Source organism: Pleurodeles waltl, chromosome 6, assembly GCF_031143425.1.
Source record: "Pleurodeles waltl isolate 20211129_DDA chromosome 6, aPleWal1.hap1.20221129, whole genome shotgun sequence".
Classification (NCBI taxonomy): Eukaryota; Metazoa; Chordata; class Amphibia; order Caudata; family Salamandridae; genus Pleurodeles; species Pleurodeles waltl.
The window spans coordinates 307,786,502-307,806,649 of record NC_090445.1 but is presented as its reverse complement, the minus strand read 5'-3'; positions in this window follow the sequence as shown (position 1 = coordinate 307,806,649).

The window sequence follows — 20,148 nt, the reverse complement described above, 5'->3', positions numbered from 1 at the left end:
TTAGAAACTTGCACAACCTGTCACAATTCAGGCCCCTTCCACCATCAGGCAAATGTTTTTGTTTTTTGCCTACTCATCCCAAACTGTAGTGTGAACAAATGGAATCGAATGGGGCTGACAGAGAATCAACTTTTCACATGGGTGGGGATCCAAAGGTTCAGTATGTGGAGCATTTCCAAGTAGGATCATGTTAAGAGCCATGTGTACAGTTACTACCATTAAACCACAAAGCATGCAGCTGGCCTTATTTGCTGGGTAAGATCTCACCACTGATGTCTGCAATGTTAGAGACCACACTACCTACTGTCTTGTACATATTAATGTTGGGGATGGGGGTGAATGCCAGTGATGTATACCAGAGGTCCATGAGTGTTTGTCAAAAGTGTATATGTTGAGAAAGCCTGGTGTGTCATTGGTACTGTAGTATCATGTAGGTTTGGCCGAGCACATTGAACTGACAGTGGGGAGCCATTGGATCTCAAGGATCAGAGTGTTGATATATGTTCTGCAAGATAGCCTGATAGATAGAGTGGTAGTCATGCACTAGTTTTCTTTGTTAGTGTTGCAGGTGTGTAATAGCTGTGAAGGGATGTGTAGAAGAGCCAATTAGTGCACTATACTTGACATGTGGTGTGGGCCAGGCAGAAGGTGTCACAGGTGTCAGGAGGGAGCTGTGACCACAAAAGTCTGAATATGCTGCATATGTCATAGCAGGAGGCATATGTCGAAGCATGAGGATATTAAACAGGGAATTTTGAAGTGAGAGGATGGGCCAGTTGACCAGGATAATGGGTAGGTTTTGGGGATGGTTGAAGGGTGAGGTGTCTGGGCCTATTAGTGTTGACAACCAGGGTAAGTAAATGTTACAGGTTATCATCACTACTTTCTTGAGAGGTTAGGCATGAGCCATAGTTTTGATATACAGGAAGGCATGTTGGGAAAATGCATATTGTTACTAATGTTGGTTGTGTTGGTGTCTACAGAGACTCAGGGGGTCATTCTGACCTTGGCGGTCTTTTCGCAAGACCGCCGAGTTACCGCCGCGGTGAAGAACGCCGACCGCGGCGGTATGCCGCTGTGCGCATTCTGACCGCTGGGAGCGTTCCGCCGGAAAACCGCCAGCAGCCACACTGGCGGTCGGCGGGAAAGTGGAGACTGGTCAACCTCCACCGCCACGCCAGCAGAACACCGCCCACAGAATTACGACCCACATTTCTGTGTGGCGGTCTTCTGTTGGCGGTCTTCTGTTGGCGGTCACCTCCCCATGGCTCCTGTCACCTCCCGGAGGACCAACGCACAAGGTAAGTTGATCGTCCGTGAGGGGAGGGGGTGGGGGGGTGTTGTGTGATGTGTGCGTGCATGGGGGTGTGCGTGTGAGTGTGTAGAGGGGGTGTGTGAGTGCGTGCATGCGGGCGGGGAGTGCTGCTGTGCCTATGGGCAATGTGTGTAGTTCAGCGGGTGCGCATGTCGGCATGTATGTGTGCGGGTATGTGTCCCCGTTGTGTATGTGTGTGTGTAGGGGGTGTGTATATGTGCATGTTGGGGGTGTGTGCATGTCGGGGTGCGTGTATGTGCATGTCGGGGTGGGGGTGGGGAGGGGGTTCGTACCACCTCTGGGGGGTGGCAGGGGGGTGGAGGGTGTGGGGGGAGGACTCGGGGGGGCAGTGGAGGGTGGGGGAGACCCCTATCTGTGCCAGGGAAGGAATTCCCTGGCCCCGATAGTGCCTACCGCCATGGTTCGCATGGCGGTTCCCGACCGCCAGAAACCGCGGCGGTAAGCAGGGTCATGATACCGTTGGCGGTCTTGGGTCGACCGCCGGACCGGAGTGCGCAGACTCCAGCCCGTCGGTCATGACCGCCGTGGCTGTCGGAGTGGGGAAGTGGCGGTCGGTCACGGCGGTGACCGCCGCGGTCAGAATGCCATTTTTTATACCGCCGGTCTGTTCGCGGTCCGACCGCCGCCTCTCCGCCGACCGCCAAGGTCAGAATGAGGGCCTCAGTGTATGATCTTGGTGTCATCAGTGTCTGAGAGTATGTCCTGGCTCTGGGCCCAAATGATGTATGACTGAGGAGACATGTCCACATACAGGTGCTCAGAGTGAGGGAACTGATCTGTGATACTCTGGAGAGGGCCAACTTGGAAAATTTGAAAATGTGGAGAACTTACATTTGTATTTTTACAAGGTTAATGCTGCATATCCTCTTTAGAGATAGTTCACATTGCCAGTTGGTTTGGACTCTGGAGCTGACTGTATGTGCTAGTAAATACCCATCTCTGCAGTGTTGCAAGGCTGCTTGCTGTGTAGACCTGTGTGGATGTGTGTCAAATATGAGGCCTTGTCCACATAAATGCACAAATTGCATGCAATACAGCACTGTGAGGTAGCACATTGTCAGTAGCTGTGAGTTAAGTAATGGCTACAGGGAATACAGGCACCGTGTTAACAGGATGCAGTGTTCTATGTAGTGGTGTCAATAAGTGACCCTACATAAATAAAGCCATGACATGAAAAATATTCCTGCTACATATTGAATAGCGTCATTACTTGCACTCACACTTTCAGCCTGGACAGGCCAGCAAGCTGTGCAACTGCCTTGCAGTGTCACACTGTGATAATTTAAACAATGTACAGATATATCCATTTAGAACGCTAAAATAGTGAAGCCTTGCTTAATTCACTCCTAGTAACATGTTCAACACATCCATGTGTAACATAAAGTGAATGTTAATAAAGTCTGTTTGTCATCTCTTTGATGGGCCTGAGATTTCAAAACAGGAGGCAAGCTCAGTCCGAGCCCATGGAGATTCTTCACAAGCAGGAATATACCACAAAGTCCAGTCTTTGTCCTCTTCCTCAGGCAGAAGCAGCAACTGCAGGACAGCCCCACAAAGTACAGTCACAAACAGGAGTAGCACTTCTCCTCAATCTTCAGCTCTTCTCCTTGGCAGAGGTTCCTCTTCTACCAGAAGTAAATCTGAAAATCTGTGGTTTTGAGTCCACTACTTCTACCCCTTTCTGCCTTTGACAGTCACACGCAGAGGACGTCTCTGATGGCCCTGGGACTTCAAAACAGGAGCATCACTTATTGTCCAGGATGAAACTCAACCAGAGTGGCATTCTGGTCGAATAACCATTTCATATCTTCCTGGCTTGCTTCCAAGTTCTCTTGAGCAAGCTTCTTGAAAAGGGCAGTCTGATTCCTAAAAGCCAGCAAGTAACTGATACATACTAGGGGGGTTACTGGAGGCCTTTCTTCAAGCTTTCCCTAACCAGACTCTCAGGTACCCTGACAGCAAAGCCATACAACTCAAAAGGGTTAAATCCAAGACCCTTTTGTGGCACCACCCTTCAGGCAAACAGAAGGCATGGCAAGAGGACGTCCCACCTACACCTCAAGGGCTCTGACAGGTCCATGATCATGCCCTTCAAGTCGCGGTTGAATTTCTCGAGCAGACCATTTCCTTGGGGATGGTAAGGAGTGGTAAACTTGTAGGTTACCCCACACTCCTCCCACAGAGACTTCATATATGTAGATATGAAGTTGGTATCCCTATCAGATAACACATCCTTGGGGAACCCCATGCGGGTAAAAAAAAACATAAATGCACATCCTACCACAGGGGCAGTGATTGATCTCAAAGGAATGGCTTCTGGGTACCTGGTGGTATGGTCCACCAAGACCAGGATAAACCTGTTGCCGATAGCTGTCTTGGGATCCGGAGGCCCCACAATGTCAATACCGACCCTTTTAAGGGAGGTACTGACAATAGGAAAAGGTTGGAGGGGAGCCTTACATTTCCCCCCACTCTTGTCACTTGCCTGACAAGCTTATCAAGACCTGCCTGTGCATTTGAGGCCAGAAAAAGTGGGTGACAAGCTACTCAAAGGTCTTGTCCTGCCCCAAATGTCCAGGTAAATGCATATCATGAGCCAAACCCAGTAGGAAGACTCAGAAACAATGGGGGGCCACCAGCACATGGCCTGCCCCAGGTTCAGCAAACCTAGGCTCAATATCTATCCTAAGGCCATCCTCCAGGTAGATCAAGTATGATCCAGACTTTTTGACAGATAACTGGTCTTCAGCCTGCTGCAGCAAACTCTCCAGAATAGGCCATGCCTTCTGTGCCTCACAGAATGCTTCCCTAGTGGGTCCCCTTTCCTGCTGCCACTGAGTCAGCTCAGGGGCCTCCCCCAGTTCAGCCACTTGTTCCCCTGTAGACTTCGGGGCATCCACCTCAGGTTCAGCCTCCTCCTGGACCATGGGACCATCTGGAGGAGGTTTGTCCGCACCCCCTGCTCTTCCTCCTTATGGCAGACCTGGGCCACTCTTTCAGGCACCAGGGCCTCCTGATCACCCTAACGGATTGCCATTGACCAGGTGAACACACACACATACTCAGGCAGACCCAACATCTCCAATTGAAACCTGTGTTCCACCCCCTTTTAAGGGGAATCCTCCAGGTCATTGACAAGCAGACAATCTACAGGCATGGTTGGACTCGCTTCTACCCTCAAGGAACCTGAGAACCGCCCCACTCAGAGGGAACCTGCGCCACTCTGAACAGGTGGTCACCAACTGCCTGTACTTTTTAGTGCTCTCAGGCAGAAGGGTCCTCTGGACTATTTCACTATCCCCTAGTGAGACAAGGGTCTTCTCAGCTGACTCCCACGCATCTGGAACCAACTCCTCCCTAAGAGCTACACTGGCCACACCCTGTGACTGAGCACCAATCGGAGCCTGTGTCCCCTTGGGACATTTGGGATCCCCCTTCATGTGTCCCACCTGATAACATGCAAAGCACTTGCGGGGACCACTCCCTGCAGGGTTCCCTGTAGAGCCCCATGGTTTCTTTTCAACAGGGGGCTGGGAATCTTTACCCTGTGAACTCAGTTGGGGCACTTTAGAGAACGTCCCCTGTTTACCCTTTACCTCCCCACATCTTCAGATGGGGACCATGCCTACCCTTGGCATGGTCTCCTCCATACATCTTCTGGACACTGGTGCTCTCTCATCGGTCAGCTTCCTGAGCAAGCTTTCTGAGGTCAGTCCGCTTGCTGTCAATTAGGTGCTGGCACAGCTCTGGAAAAAGTGCTCCCAAGCAATTAAGTTGTAAAGCCCCTCATAAGTTGTTACCTTACTGCCCTTCACCCAATCATCTAGTGACCTGCAAAATTAGTCAACAGACTCCAACCAGGTTTGGGGTTCCTTCTTTTTGTAGGACCTAAACTTGAACTTGTACTGCTCAAGGGTGAGACCATATCTTGTGAATAGGGCATCCTTCCCCTCTACCTCAAAGTGCTCCCACAGACCCTCCCCCCAATGTGCTTCAGGGATCATGTTCATGTGGATAGCAGACTCATACCCCTTAAACTGCAGATAGATATCAACCTCCTTCTCGTAATCCTTCAAAGATCTTTAGGAATGTGCACCCACTTCTCAGACTGCACTGAGGTACTGCTGCCACCATCTCTACTAGACCGTCTTCTCTGATTCAGCTCCCTTAAATTAGCTCATGAATACATAGCATATTTTTCTCTTCAATGGCCAGCCTCCTCTCTTCCATCTCCATCTCCATCTTCACGTTCTCTAACTCAAACTGGTGCACCCTCTCTGTCTGTCTGTCCTGCAACTCCTTTAGAGTCAGATCCTTGGATTGCATACTGCTACCTGCCCTGGAGACCCTCCCCCCAGGCAGAAAGAGGTACATCCACTACACTACCTGGATTATTCTGTACCTCCTGCCCCTCACCCTTCTCCTCTATGTGCCTCCTTGGGCGCCACCCAGGCCCTCAATGCCTTTTGCAGCTCCTCCTTCCTGGAGGAGCTCTTGATTGGGCAGGCAAGATCCTTACAAAACTGCTTCAGTTGAGCCACTGTCTACTCCTCCAGTTTCTCCAAGTCAAAAACAGACTTTGTAGCCACAGCTGATGCATCCCCAGATTGAGACATGTTGTGAGTACTCACAAAAATTCAAAGTTCCAAAGTATGTCAGAGAGTTCTCAATGAGAAGTTCAAAATCACAAAAAAGTAGAAAAAGTCCAAAAAGAGCAACAACAAAAAAAAATAGTATGTGGTCACATAATGATATGCACTAAAACAGTAGGGTACAGTTAATCACTGTACGACAATTACAAATACAAGTTCTATCCTCACTGCTGATCACCTAAGTTAGAAATGGGGTCTCTGGTTGGCACTCAGTTTGCACTCTGTTAAATCAGGGACCCTTACTCTAGTCACGGCAATCGAGATACACACCTAAGATAAACCAAGCTCACTCCCTTGATAGAATGGCACAAACAGTCAGGCTTATCTCAGAGACAATGTGGAAAGTATTTGTACCAACACACACATTAATACAGTGAAAACACTACAAAATAGACCCCATCCCAGTTTAGAACAATAGGCAATATTTATCTAAATCAAGCAAGACCAAAACAACATAAATCCAACATACACAGTTAAAGTTATGAATTTTCAAAAGAATAGATTCTTAATACATAGAAAACAATGGAAAGTTTGGTGTTACGCAAAGTACCTAGTTTCCGTCAAAAATAAAGCTGCACAGGCAAGCCTGCATCGGAAAAGTCTGCAATGTGTCAATTTCTTATTCGCAAGTGAGGCCGTGCATCGTTTCTTCTCCATTCGGGTAGGCAAGACATTGTTTTTCTCTCCCGCAAGAGAGTGATGCATCGATTTCTAGATGGGGCACCTCGGGTATGCGCAGGTTCTTGATGATTTCGATGCTCAGCAATGATGCATGAGAAATCTGGCCCCACGGTGATGGGAAACCATGCTGCCTGGGGTTTGCGTTGTTTTCAGCAGCCGCAAGCGGTGCTGCGTCCTATTCCAGCCACAATACAGGTGATGTGTTGAAATCAGCCGTAGGTGGCATGTCATTTTTTCAGTAGCTTTGCAGGTGGTATGTCAAACCTTTCCCCAGACTCCTCCCTATGCGTGGATTGCAGTCCTTGTTCTACCACCTTTACCTTTCAAGGGCCCAGGGACTTGATATGACACCACTTGGCAGGGCAGAAGGGTCAGCAGAGAGTCCAGGTGCTGACAGAGGACATCTCCGATGGCCCTGGGACTTCAAAACTGGAGGAAAGCTCAGTCCAAGCCCTTGGAGATTCTTGACAAGCAGGAATATACCACACATTCCGGTCTTTGTCCCCTTTCTCAGGCAGAAGCAGCAACTGCAGGATAGCCCCACAAAGTATAGTCACAAACAGGAGTAGCACTTCTCCTCAATCTTCAGCTCTTCTCCTTGGCAGAGGTTCCTCTTCTACCACAAGTAAATCTGAAAATCTGTGGTTTTGAGTCCACTACTTCTACCCCTTTCTGCCTTTGAAGTAGGCAAACTTCAAAGGAAAGTCTCTGTTGTTCACAAGATCCTGCCTTGCCCAGGCCTGGATCCAGATTCACACCAGGAGGTTGGAGACTACATTGTGTGAGGGCAGGCACAGCCCATTCAAGTGTAAGTGACCACTCCTCCCTCCACTCTAGACCAGATGGCTCATCAGGATATGCAGGCTACATCCTAGCTCATTTTGTGTAACTGTCTTGAGGGGATTCACAAACAGCCCAACTGCCAGTCTGACCTAGACAGGGAATACACAAGCAGGCAGATTCACAGAATGGTTTAAGAAAGAAAATGTCCACTTTCTAAAAGTGGTATTTTCAGACAGACAATTTAAAAAACAACTTTACCAAAAGATGTATTTTTAAATTGTAAGTTCACACACAATATATTTAAAGGCAGCACTTGCACTTTAGCACTGGTCAGCAGTAGTAAAGTGCCCAGAGTACTAAAAACAGCAAAAACAGAGTTCCAGCACACAGTCAAATCATAGGGAGCATATGTAGGAGGCTGGCCTGGCTTATAGCGGGTACCTGATGGTACTTACACCTTGTGCCAGGTCCAGTTATCCTTTATTAATAGATTAGTAGTGTTCTAGCAGCTTAGGCTGATAGAGGTAGCTATAGCAGGGCAGCTCATGCTGAACTAGGAGACATGCAAAGCTCCTACTATACCACTTATATCATATAGCACTATATCATAAGAATAACAATACTCACAGTTACTAAAAATAAAGGTACTTTATTTTAGTGACAATGTGCCAAAAATATCTCAGAGGATATACTCCCTTAGGAGGTAAGTAAAATACACAAAATATACACACAAACCAAAATCAGGTAAGTAAACAGTTAGAAAAGTAGTGCAAACACTGTAGAATACAATAGGATGCAATAGGCCGAGGGGCCACACAAACCATACACTAAGAAAGTGGAATGTGAACCACTTAGGGACCCCAGGCCTAGTGTAGTGTGTAGAGGGTCACTGGGAGTGTATAAAAACACTAAGGGGTCCGAAATACCCCACCCCATGACCCTGAAAAGTAAGAGTAAAGTTACCCTACTTCCCCAGAAACACACTAAAGTCGTGATAGGAGATTCTGCAAAGACCACAACAGACTGCAAAGCACTAAAGATGGATTCCTTCACCGGAGGATCTGCAAAGGAAGGGGATCAAGTCCAAGAGTCACGAATGTGTCCACGGCGGGCAGGAGCCCACTAAACCCCGGATGAAGGTGCAAAATGGCTGCCTCTGGGTGGAAGAATTTGAAGATTCTGTAACAACGGAAGATGCCAGGAACTTCTCCTTTGCACAGAAGATGTCCCACGGTGTGCTGGAGGATGCAAAGTTGTTTCCACTTAGAAAGACCTCAAACTAGTTGCAAAGGTCACAGTTAAAGAAAATGGGTACTGCTGGGGCCCAGGAAGGACCAGGAGGTTGCCCCTTGGAGGAGGGGACAGAGGGGGGGATCAGCAACACAAAGAGCCCATGCAGAAGCAGGCAGCACCCGCAGAAGTGCTTGAACACGGGTTCAAGAAAACGGAGCACGGCGGTCATCTCAACACTACAAAGGAGAGTCCCACGAAGCCGGTGGTCAACTCAGCGAGTTGAGCAATGCAGGACGGAGTGCTGGGGACCTGGGCTATGTTGTGCATGAAGGATTCCTTGCAAAAGTGCACAGAAGCCCTAGCAGCTGCAGTTCACGCATTATACAGGATTAATGTCTGGCGCGGGGAGGCAAGGATTTGCCTCCACCAGATTTGGACAGATGGACCACTGGACTGTCAGGGTCACTTGGATCCTGCTCCTGTGTTCCAGGAACCATGCTTGTCATGATGAGAGGGGACCCAGAGGACCGGTGAGCAGAAGTTCGGTGCCTGCTTTAGCAGAGGAAAGATTCTGTCGACCCACAGGAGATTTCTTCTTGGCTTCCAGTGCAGGGTGAAGGCAGACAGCCCCCAGAGCATGCACCACCAGGAAACAGTCAAGAAAGCCGGCAAGAGTAGACGCTACAATGTCGCTGGTAGTCTTCTTGCTACTTTGTTGCAGTTTTGCAGGTGTCCTGGTGCAGTCAGTGGTCGATCCTTGGCAGAAGTCTAAAAGGGAGATGCAGAGGAACTCTGGTGAGCTCTTGCATTCGTTATCTGAAGAGAAGCCCACAGGAAAGACCCTAAATAGCCCTTAGAGGAGGATTAGCCACCTAGTCAGTTAAGCACCTATCAGGAGGGGTCTCTGACGTCACCTGCTGGCACTGGCCACTCAGAGGCCTCCATTGTGCCCTCACACCTCTGCATTCAAGATGGCAAAGGTCTGGGACACACTGGAGGAGCTCTGGGCACCACCCCTGGGGTGGTGATGGACAGGAGAGTGGTCACTCCCCTTTCCTTTGTCCAGTTTCACGCTAGAGCAGGGGTTGGGGATCCCTGAACCGGTGTGGACTGGTTTATGCAAGGAGGACACCATCTGTGCCCTTCAAAGCATTCCCAGAGGCCAGTAGAGGCTACTCATCTCAGGCCCTTAAAACCTTTTTCCAAAGGGAGAGGGTGTAACACCCTCTCTGAGAGGAAAGCCTTTGTGTTCTGTCTTCCTGGGACTGGGCTGCCCTGACCCCAGGAGGGCAGAAGCCTGTCTGTGGGTTGGCAGCAGCTGCAGTGAAAACCCCAGAGAGCTGGTTTGGCAGTACCCGGCAGTACTGGAGCCCAGGGGATGCATGGGATTGACACCCAAATACCAGATTTGGCATGGGGGGACAATTCCATGATCTTTGACATGTTACATGGCCATATTCGGAGTTACCATTGTGAAGCTACATATAGGTTTTGACCTATATGTAGTGCACGCGAGTAGTGGTGTCCCCGCACTCACAAAGTCCTGGGAAATTGCCCTGAACTATGTGGGGGCACCTTGGGTAATGCAAGGGTGGCCTCACACTCAGTAACTTTGCATCTAACCTTCACTAAGTGAGGGTTAGACATATAGGTAACTTATAAGTTACTTAAGTGCAGTGTAAAATGGCTGTAAATAACGTTGACGTTATTTCACTCACGCTGCAGTAGCAGTCTTGTGTAAGAATTTTCTGAGCACCCTATGGGTGGCAAAAGAAATGCTGCAGCCCATGGGGATCTCCTGGAACCCTAGTACCCTGGCTACCTAGGTACCATATACTAGGGAAATATAAGGGTGTTCCAGTGTGCCAATTAAAATTGGTAAAAATGGTCATTAGCCTGTAGTGACAATTTTAAAAGCAGAGAGAGCATAAGCACTGAGGTTCTGATTAGCAGAGCCTCAGTGACACAGTTAGGCACCACACAAGGAACACATTCAGGCCACAACTATGAGCACTGGGGTCCCGTCTAGCAGGATCCCAGTGAGACAGGCAAAAACAAACTGACACACAAGTAAAACATGGGGGTAACATGCAAGGCAAGATGGGACTTTCCTACAGCATAGGCAAAAAAGACAGGGGAGACCACGCCGAGGATGCCAAGTCTAACACACATATTTCTAACTCAGTGAACAGAACAGGGCAAACAAGCACAGATAGCCTCAATGCTTTCATTAAAGAGACCTTACAGATTTTGAAATACACTTGCATTGATACTATACAGGTATTCATGGCCAGACTCCTTCAGAATTAGCATGACACCTATACTGTACAAGGTCAGTCCAACAGCTTAGGTATCAGTATGCTTGAAATTCAAATTATCATATTATGAGAGGTCCATTTACTAATGATAAATGGTGTTGAAAAGTCCACTGGGATATGTAAGACAAATAGGTTCCTTTGTCCCTGAGAGACCTCATATGTATTGAGTTTGACTATGCACACATATTACTGATTTAGAGACAGTTCAGAGACCCTATAGCAAAGCAACACCCCCACAGGCTAAGATTAAATGGTAGATTTATGTTTTCAAAACATTGCAGGTAATTCTACTAAGTTAAATGCATGTAGTGCCACACTTAGCAAGTACTTAATGCCAAGGATTATTGAGGTTCTCCAGGCATGTGGAGGGCACATACTGGATGTCTAAGCAGATAACACCAAGTACCTACATGTAGAATGGTGCCCATATGTATGTGTGTTAGTGGCAGGCACAACACTTTTCCCAGCCCCATCCTGTAATATGTTGTCACAAAACCATCCAAATTATACATGGTTTATCTATTTCACACACAGTGCTACAGTGGGTGAGTATCTGTTGTTGGACTGTGTGTCTAATCACACTAAGACAGCCACTTACAAGGCATTAAGATTGTCAAATAGTCCTCAAGTGACTCATATGTGAAATTTACTACCTGTTGATCATACGCCTCTCACAAAATAACATACACCTTTAAAGACTGCAGGGCAATAGCTGCATCATGTACTCAACTCACATACTCTGTTAGAAACTCACAATGATGCAATAATTGCGAGGTTGAGAAAGTATAAAAAGTTTTACTAATGAAATATCTATCTAAGAAAACTAAAACTACCTGAACTACACTACCTAACCTAAACACTACCTTATATTATTTAAACATATCCTAAACTATCTACATCTACCTATCCTAAACTAACTAACCTTAACACTACCTAGCACTAACTTAAATTATCCTACAGTTACTTAAATACTATGCACAAATAACCTGTTAAGCATCAAACCCCACCCTCCTTAACACACATCGGCCCAGATTATCAAAGGTTGAGCATCAGGTTAGCGTTACTTTTGTAAGTGTGCTGATGCACTACACAGCACACATACAAAAGTAGGAAAAGCATTTCAACCTGACTAGGCATAGTACTTCGCACAGAAAGGATGCCCTTCCTGTACAAAATCTATGCTAAACTCATACACACACCTTAGCACTGTGGCGCTAAGGTGTGTCATGGTGCATGGCAGCTGAAATCAGCGCCGGCACTAGAGACAGGGGAGGAGAGTGCCATGTCTATGTGAATATGGCACTCTCCTGCTCCCTCTCTGTCACACAACGCAGCCCAGCATCTTTGGCTGCTGCACTGTGCTGCGTGACACCTTTCAGAATCTGGGCCATAGAGTGACACAGTACAAAACATCAACTACACATAGACACAAATTAACTACACATGTAAATCTAAACAAATATATATTTTTTGTATATTGTTATATTTTTGACAAAGCCTAAACATCTCCCCCACCAACTAAAACTTTACAAATATTGAAAAAGATATAAAAACATGTATCTATAAAACACAATGAAAATATAAAACTTAACTAATCAAAACCTGTCCTATTAACTAGCTATTGCTCTATCAAAATTGTGAGAAAACAGGGCTGATTGCAGAGGCCCCATAACTTTTTGCCCCCATTTTCCACTTTATGCTGGTGTTTTCCTGACTTTAAAGGTGCCCTGGGTACTGCTAACCAGTCCCAGGGCCTGTGCTCTGTGTAAAATGGATATGCAAATTAGGCTAATTATAATTGGCTAAGTTAACCTACCTATAAGTCCCTAGTATATGGTAGGGCATGTAGGTTTAGGGACCACAGCATAGGTGGTGCACACCTAGGTGCATTGCTGAGGTGCCCAGTGTCATTTTAAAAGCAAGCCTGCCTTGCTGGCTGCTTTTAAATTAAAGTTATATGCAAATTCGACTTTGGAATTAAAGGTACTTCCAAAGTCTTAAACTACCTTATTTTTACATATAAGTCACCCCTAAGGTGTGCCCTATGTGCCCCTAGGGCTGGGTGCCATGTAACTATAAGCAGGGACTTTATAAAAATAGATTTATAAGCCCTGGTGAGGTAAAAACAGCCAAATTCGTTTTTCCCTCATTGAAGTAAATGGCCTTCATAGGCTAGAATGGGCAGACTTTATTTTAAATTTTAAAGTCTCCTTAAATGTTACATACCAAGAATTTGGTATCAAATTGATTGTTGTAATAAATCCCACAACTTCCAGTTGTTGGATTTAATATAACTTGTCCAGGTAAAAAGTTTAGACTTTACCTAAAAAGTTGCCAATTTCAGCTCTGCATTGTTTTTGCTGCTGTGCTCTGATTGGCCAGCCTGCAGCAGCTTCTGCCAGGCTGCCTTGATGAGGTGTGAAGTGGCCAGACTTCACACAAAGGAATGTGCTTGGGGGAGAGAATCTCCCCTCAGCAGATGGTGAGGCAGGAAGGGGGAGGGCTGCCAAACTGGTCTTCAAAGGCAGAGAAGGACATTTGCAGCACCCAGCAACACCCCCACATCCTGCAACCCCAGACAGCTAGGTGCCCCCATGATTAGATTAGGAGAGGGCAGGAGAGGGGTGTGTTTATGATTTTTAGCCACACCGGTGGGTGGGCTCAGCCAGATGTAACCTCCAAAAATCAGATTCATCCATGTTGGATTTTTAGAGACTGTTGCCTTCTGGGATGGATTTTTGCCACACTTCCCAGGAAGTGGTCATCACAGAGGGACGACCCTGTCCCTGATTGGAGAACCAGGGCCCCCCTGCTTTTCACCCAGGAGCAAGGATAAAACTGGCAGACCTGCACCCACACCTCAGATCCCCTCCAGAATTCAACAAGAAAGGAACTAAAGAAGAAGAAGGACTGCCCTGCTGGACCCCTGGCCTGCACCTGGACCCTGCACTCAGAAGGACTGCACCAGCTGCACACTTGCGCTTCACCACAAGAAGGACTTTGCCTGGCTTCAACTGGTTCAAGGAGGGACTCCCTGTTTGCTACAGGTGAAAAATTGCTAAACCAGAGTCCCCTGCACCAACTCCTGAAGAAAGCGACCAAATGACCACTGTCCAGTGGCCAAAAAGGAGTTTGCGCCAGGTGCATTCTGGGAGTTGAAGCCGCACCCCCCAAGGACCATCACAGAACTTCTGGACCCTTGGGGTGAGCTGTGGACCCCAAAAGAACCTTAAAAGAACATCTGGGTGAAGCCCCAGAAGTTTGGAAAAGATTTGAGAATTTTTGGAAAAAAGCTCCAGAGAGGGACCGACCCGCCGCGGAAATTCTAGCCGGCTTGCCTCAACCGCGACCCGGCCTGACTTCGTGGTTCGTCCCGGTAAAGAAAAACATCCAAAAAAGAGACTAAGGGGGTCATTCTGACCTCGGCAGTAAAAGGCGCCTACCGCCGGTCAGAAATCCTCCATAATCCCGCCGCGGTCGCGGAAACCCGCCACGGTCATTCTGACCCGCAGAAGGCAAACCTCCGAAAATCCGACCGCCACAACAGACCGCCAGACCAGCGGTCGGCGGAAAGGTGGAGGTGACAAAACCTCCACCGTCACGCCAACAGAAATACGCCCATGCCATTACGACCCACGAATCCACGCGGCGGTCATTCAAACGCGGTATTCCATTGGCGGGACACACCGCCGCGGTCAGAATACACACAAACGAACAAAACTCAGCCACATTGGACGATTTGAATCCCACACACCTGATACACATACACACACCACTCCCACACACACAATACAATATAAAACACCCACCCACATCACCCACAAACCCCTACGCTAAAAAATTCGTAAAGAAGGCAAGAGCGAGACACCAGCATCCAAAAAATAACAGCCACAGCCACAGCCACTCAACACCATCACCCACACACTATCCACACACAAAACAACCCACACCACCACACTCAACTCACTTAAATACACATACTCCACCCCACACATCATACACACCACCCCATGGCACCCCAAAGACAACCCCGCTTCACAGACGAAGAACTCAGGGTCATGGTGGAGGAAATCGTTCGGGTAGAGCCCCAGCTGTTCGGCACACAGATACAATACACCAGCATTGCCCGGAGGACGGAGCTATGGCAGAGGATTGTCGACAGGGTGAACGCAGTGGGACAGCACCCCAGAAATCGGGAAGACATCAGGAAGCGATGGAACGACCTACGGGGGAAGGTGCGTTCCATGGTATCCAGGCACAACATCGCCGTGCAGAAGACTGGCGGAGGACCCCACCTCAACCCCCACAATTCACATCATGGGAGGAGGAAGTCTTGAACATCCTGCATCCTGACGGCCTCGCAGGAGTCGGCGGAGGAATGGATACTGGTAAGTTGAAGCTTCAATACTGCTTCCCCCCCACCTGCATGCCAAATCAGACCCCAACCCTCACCCCCATCCTCGAACCCCACCCTCACCCCCACCCCCATCCTCACCCCCACCCTCACCCCCACCACCATCCTCACCCCCACCACCATCCTCACCCCCACCCCCAGCACACCTATTCCCCGCCAATGTCTCACCATCACAACCCACACATCCCAAAACCTAGGCCTGCATGCGTCCACTAAGCATGGACACCCATCACCAAAGCATGCCCAATGCATATACACATCCCCCCCACAAGCCACCCTCACCAAAGCCCCCACACACGAATGCCAGCACTTGGGGACACGAGAACCCACAGATACACCCATATGCCACACATTGAAACTATAACCATACCTCTATACCCCTGCAGGACCCGACCGTAAACACACCGCGGCGGAGGGGCCAGAATTCTCCACACCCCCCACCCAAGAGGCCGTCAGCGATGACAGCAGCTCTGTCGACCTGGACACCGATGACCAGCCCGGACCATCGGGGACCTCTGGACAGTCGGTTCCCCTCACACAGGCCCAGGCCACTACAGACCCAAACCCCTCTGGGAACACCAGCACAGCTCCCACCCAGCGGGCCCATGCCTCTGTCTCCAGGGCGCGTCAATCTGCGGTGTGTCTACCACTACAGGGCACCCAGGATAACCCACCACCCCAACAACAACAGGGACCTGGGGGCAGTGGTAGTGGGCACACCGGCCAGGGGGCAGAGGCCCAGGGAAACAAGGGAACTCGGAGGGCAGCTGTGCGACAGGGGGGGGAGGAGAGGCCCAGGGAACCCACTCTCTACGAGGTCCTCACCACCATCATGGGAGCATACAACCGCTCCCAGGAGACGATGGCGACGGTACTGGCCCGGTTCCAGGAGATCCAGGTACTGCAGGAGGAACACTATCGGGGGTACAGGGAGGACATCAGAGCCATCAACACCACCCTGGTTACCATGGTAGGGCTGCTGCAGGACCTCGTCAACAACAGGGCGGACACTGAACAACACCCAAGGGCCCCTGCCACTAGCCTGGACCAAGAACAGCCAACCACCTCCGCCGGCGCTAGTGGACAGGAGGCCCCCGCACAGCAGCAGCCCACCAGACCCCCACCTCCTGCAGGAGAAGAACCACCCCGCAAGAGGGCCCTGAGATCTCGCAAGAAGACAGAGTAGGATGTCAAGACCCCCGCCAGCAATGGATACCACCTGATGTCATCCCACTGTCCCACATTGTCACCCTGTCCATCCTTGAACTGCCCATGCTCCATCTCTCCACAGGCCTCTGGACAATGCACCTGTGTGACTGTTACTCTGGACTCTGCATGGACATTCCTTCACCATAGCCCCCACCCACTTGAAACCACCCATCCCATTTTGAGCACTTCAATAAACACCTATTTTGCACCAAAATATCTGGAGTCTGGCTGTGATTTCAATAGATTGTAATTGACATGACAGTGCAAATATGTCCTTGTACATGGTGAAGTCAACAAACAGCTGCCACAAAGCTGTAGTCCATGGGGAAACGAAGCACAGGACTCGTAGTGGGGACCCCAGATCTGAAATAGGGAGGGAAAAGCCAAAACTCAGTCATCATACACTGGGGCAAATAGACAGGCAGCAGAGATGCTAGAGAGTAGTTAACATTTACTAAATTATCTTTGAAATGTTACCTGTTTCCTATTGGAAGTACTGTTCAATGATTCTGTCCCTGTTGTCTGTTTCAGCCCCGTCGTCTTCCTCCTCGTCACTCTCCTCAGGTTCCACCGCTGCCACAACACCACCGTCTCGACCATCCTCCTGCAGGAAAGGCACCTGGCGGCGCAAAGCCAGGTTGTGAAGCATGCAGCAGGCCACGATGATGTGACACACCTTCTTAGGTGAGTACATTAGGGATCCACCTGTCATATGCAGGCACCGAAACCTGGCCTTTAGGAGGCCAAAGGTGCGTTCGATCACCCTCCTAGTACGCCCATGGGCCTCATTGTACCGTTCCTCTGCCCTGGTCCGGGGATTCCTTACTGGGGTCAGTAGCCACGACAGGTTGGGGTACCCAGAGTCCCCCACTAGCCATACACGGTGTCTCTGTAGCTGTTCCATCACGTAAGGGATGCTGCTATTCCTGAGGATGTAGGCGTCATGCACTGACCCTGGGAATTTGGCATTTACATGCGAGATGTACTGGTCAGCCAAACACACCACCTGGATGTTCATTGAATGGTAATTTTTTCTGTTCCTGTACACCTGCTCCCTGTCTCTTGGGGGAACCAAAGCCACATGGGTCCCATCAATGGCACCAATTACGTTGGGAATATGTCCAAGGGCGTAGAAATCACCCTTCACTGTAGCCAATTCGCCCACCTCAGGGAAAATGATGTAGTTCCTCACGGATTTCATCAGGGCAGACAACACTCTGGATAACACCTTCGAAAACATGGGCTGAGACATCCCAGAAGCAATTCCCACGGTTGTCTGAAATGACCCACTTGCCAAGAAATGGAGTACTGACATGACCTGCACCAGAGGGGGAATCCCTGTGGGTTGGCGGATGGGGGACATCAGGTCGGGCTCCAGCTGGGCACACAGCTCATGGATAGTGGCACGGTTAAGACGGTAGGTCAGGATAATGTGGCGTTCTTCCATTGTCGACAGGTCCACCAGCGGTCGGTACACGGGAGGATTCATCCGTCTCCTCGCCCAACCCAGCGGACGGTGCCTAGGAAGGACAACATGGAGCACACAGTCAAGCAACCCACAGGTACGTACTCACAGCTAGCACAGTATACGATTCTCTATGCAGTGAATGGCGTGTCTGAGTGGCTATGCAAGGCCTAGGCCTGTGTGATGCAGTTGAAATTGAGCCATGTGGGCCCTGGAAATGGCGGCTGCCTGACCTGTGAAGTGTGACAATGGGATGTGAGGTCAATGCGCTGGCGTGGCACACCGCGGCGGGCGGCGGGTGAAGACCGCGGCGCAAAGCCGCATTGGTTAACATTGAAGCCTATGGGTTTCAGGAGCCAATGGCGAAGGGCGCCGGCGGTGGCGGGACGCACCGCCGCGGTACGCACCGCCGCGGACGTCACCGCCATTTTCTATCTACTTATCCACTTGCGACTTGAACTTTCACAGGAGAGGACCTATACTGCAAGTGTTGCTGTGACCTCGGTCTGGAAGGGACAATGGCTGCTGCGCCTGGGGAAAGGGCCCCTGCCTTCACTGGAGAGGAGTTGGAGAAACTTGTGGATGGGGTCCTCCCCCAGTATGCGCTACTCTACGGTCCTCCAGACCAACAAGTGAGTTTAATTCAATATGGATTTGGGGCCACTGGCTGGCTTGGGGGCCTGGCGGGGGGCCTGCGGGGATGGGGGGCATGTTGGGCCTGGCGGGGGGCCTGGCGGGGATGGGGGGCATGTTGGGGCTGGCGGGGGGCATGGCGGGGGGCCTGGCGGGGATGGGGGGCATGTTGGGTCTGGCGGGGGGCATGGCGGGGGGCCTGGCGGGGATGGGGGGCATGTTGGGCATGGCTGGGGGCATGGCGGGGGGCCTGGCGGGGATGGGGGGCATGTTGGGCCTGGCGGGGGGCCTGGCGGGGATGGGGGGCATGTTGGGCATGGCGGGGGGCATGGCGGGGGCCTGGCGGGGATGGGGGGCATGTTGGGCCTGGCGGGGGGCCTGGCGGGGATGGGGGGCATGTTGGGCATGGCGGGGGGCATGGCGGGGGGCCTGGCGGGGATGGGGGGCATGTTGGGCCTGGCGGGGGGCATGGCGGGGGGCCTGGCGGGGATGGGGGGCATGTTGGGTCTGGCGGGGGGCATGGCGGGGGGCCTGGCGGGGATGGGGGGCATGTTGGGCATGGCGGGGGGCATGGCGGGGGGCCTGGCGGGGATGGGGGGCATGTTGGGCCTGGCGGGGGGCATGGCGGGGGGCCTGGCGGGGATGAGGGGCGTTGGGCCACTGGCAAGGAAAATGCTGACAAACTTGAACGTGGTATTTCTCCCTCCCTGTACGTGTCACATAGGTCCGCGCCCATGAGAAGATCGGGATTTGGCGTGCCATCGCCAAGGAAGTCCGGACCCTGGGGGTCCACCATCGACGGGGCACCCACTGCCGCAAGAGGTGGGAGGACATCCGCCGCGGGACCAAGAAGACCGCCGAGTCTCTGCTGGGGATGGCCTCCCAACGTAGGCGGGGTGCCTGCCGTCAACTGAGCCCCCTGATGTTCCGGATCCTGGCGGTGGCCTACCCTGATTTGGATGGGCGCGTGAGGGCAGCACAGCAGACACAAGGGGGTGAGTACAAGCATTATCTACTCTGTTGTCGCGCAGTGGAGGTGTCTGGGTGGGGGAGGAGGGCTGTGGGTCCCCCTAGGCCAGGGCGATATCTGTAGGCTGGGCACCCCCGTAAGCCCCTGTGTCCCCAGCCACCACCCTCAGTAGTTTGTCAGTACTGCCATCCCTGGGCCGTGTCATCCATGGGTGCAGTTGTCAACTCTAGGCGTGTAGGGCATGTTCCACGGAATGCGTAGCGGACCCCAAGTGCGCAACTTATTGCAGGGGCATCTGTGTCTGTCATGTCCGCTAACTGTACCGGAGATCCATGTAATCAATATCCCTTTATTTCTCTCTCCCCCCCCCTTTTTGTTTGTCTTTCTGTGCTTGTGTGCATCAGCATCATCAGGCGGAGGAGAAGTGGCATCGGGGCAGGAGGGAGCTGCATCT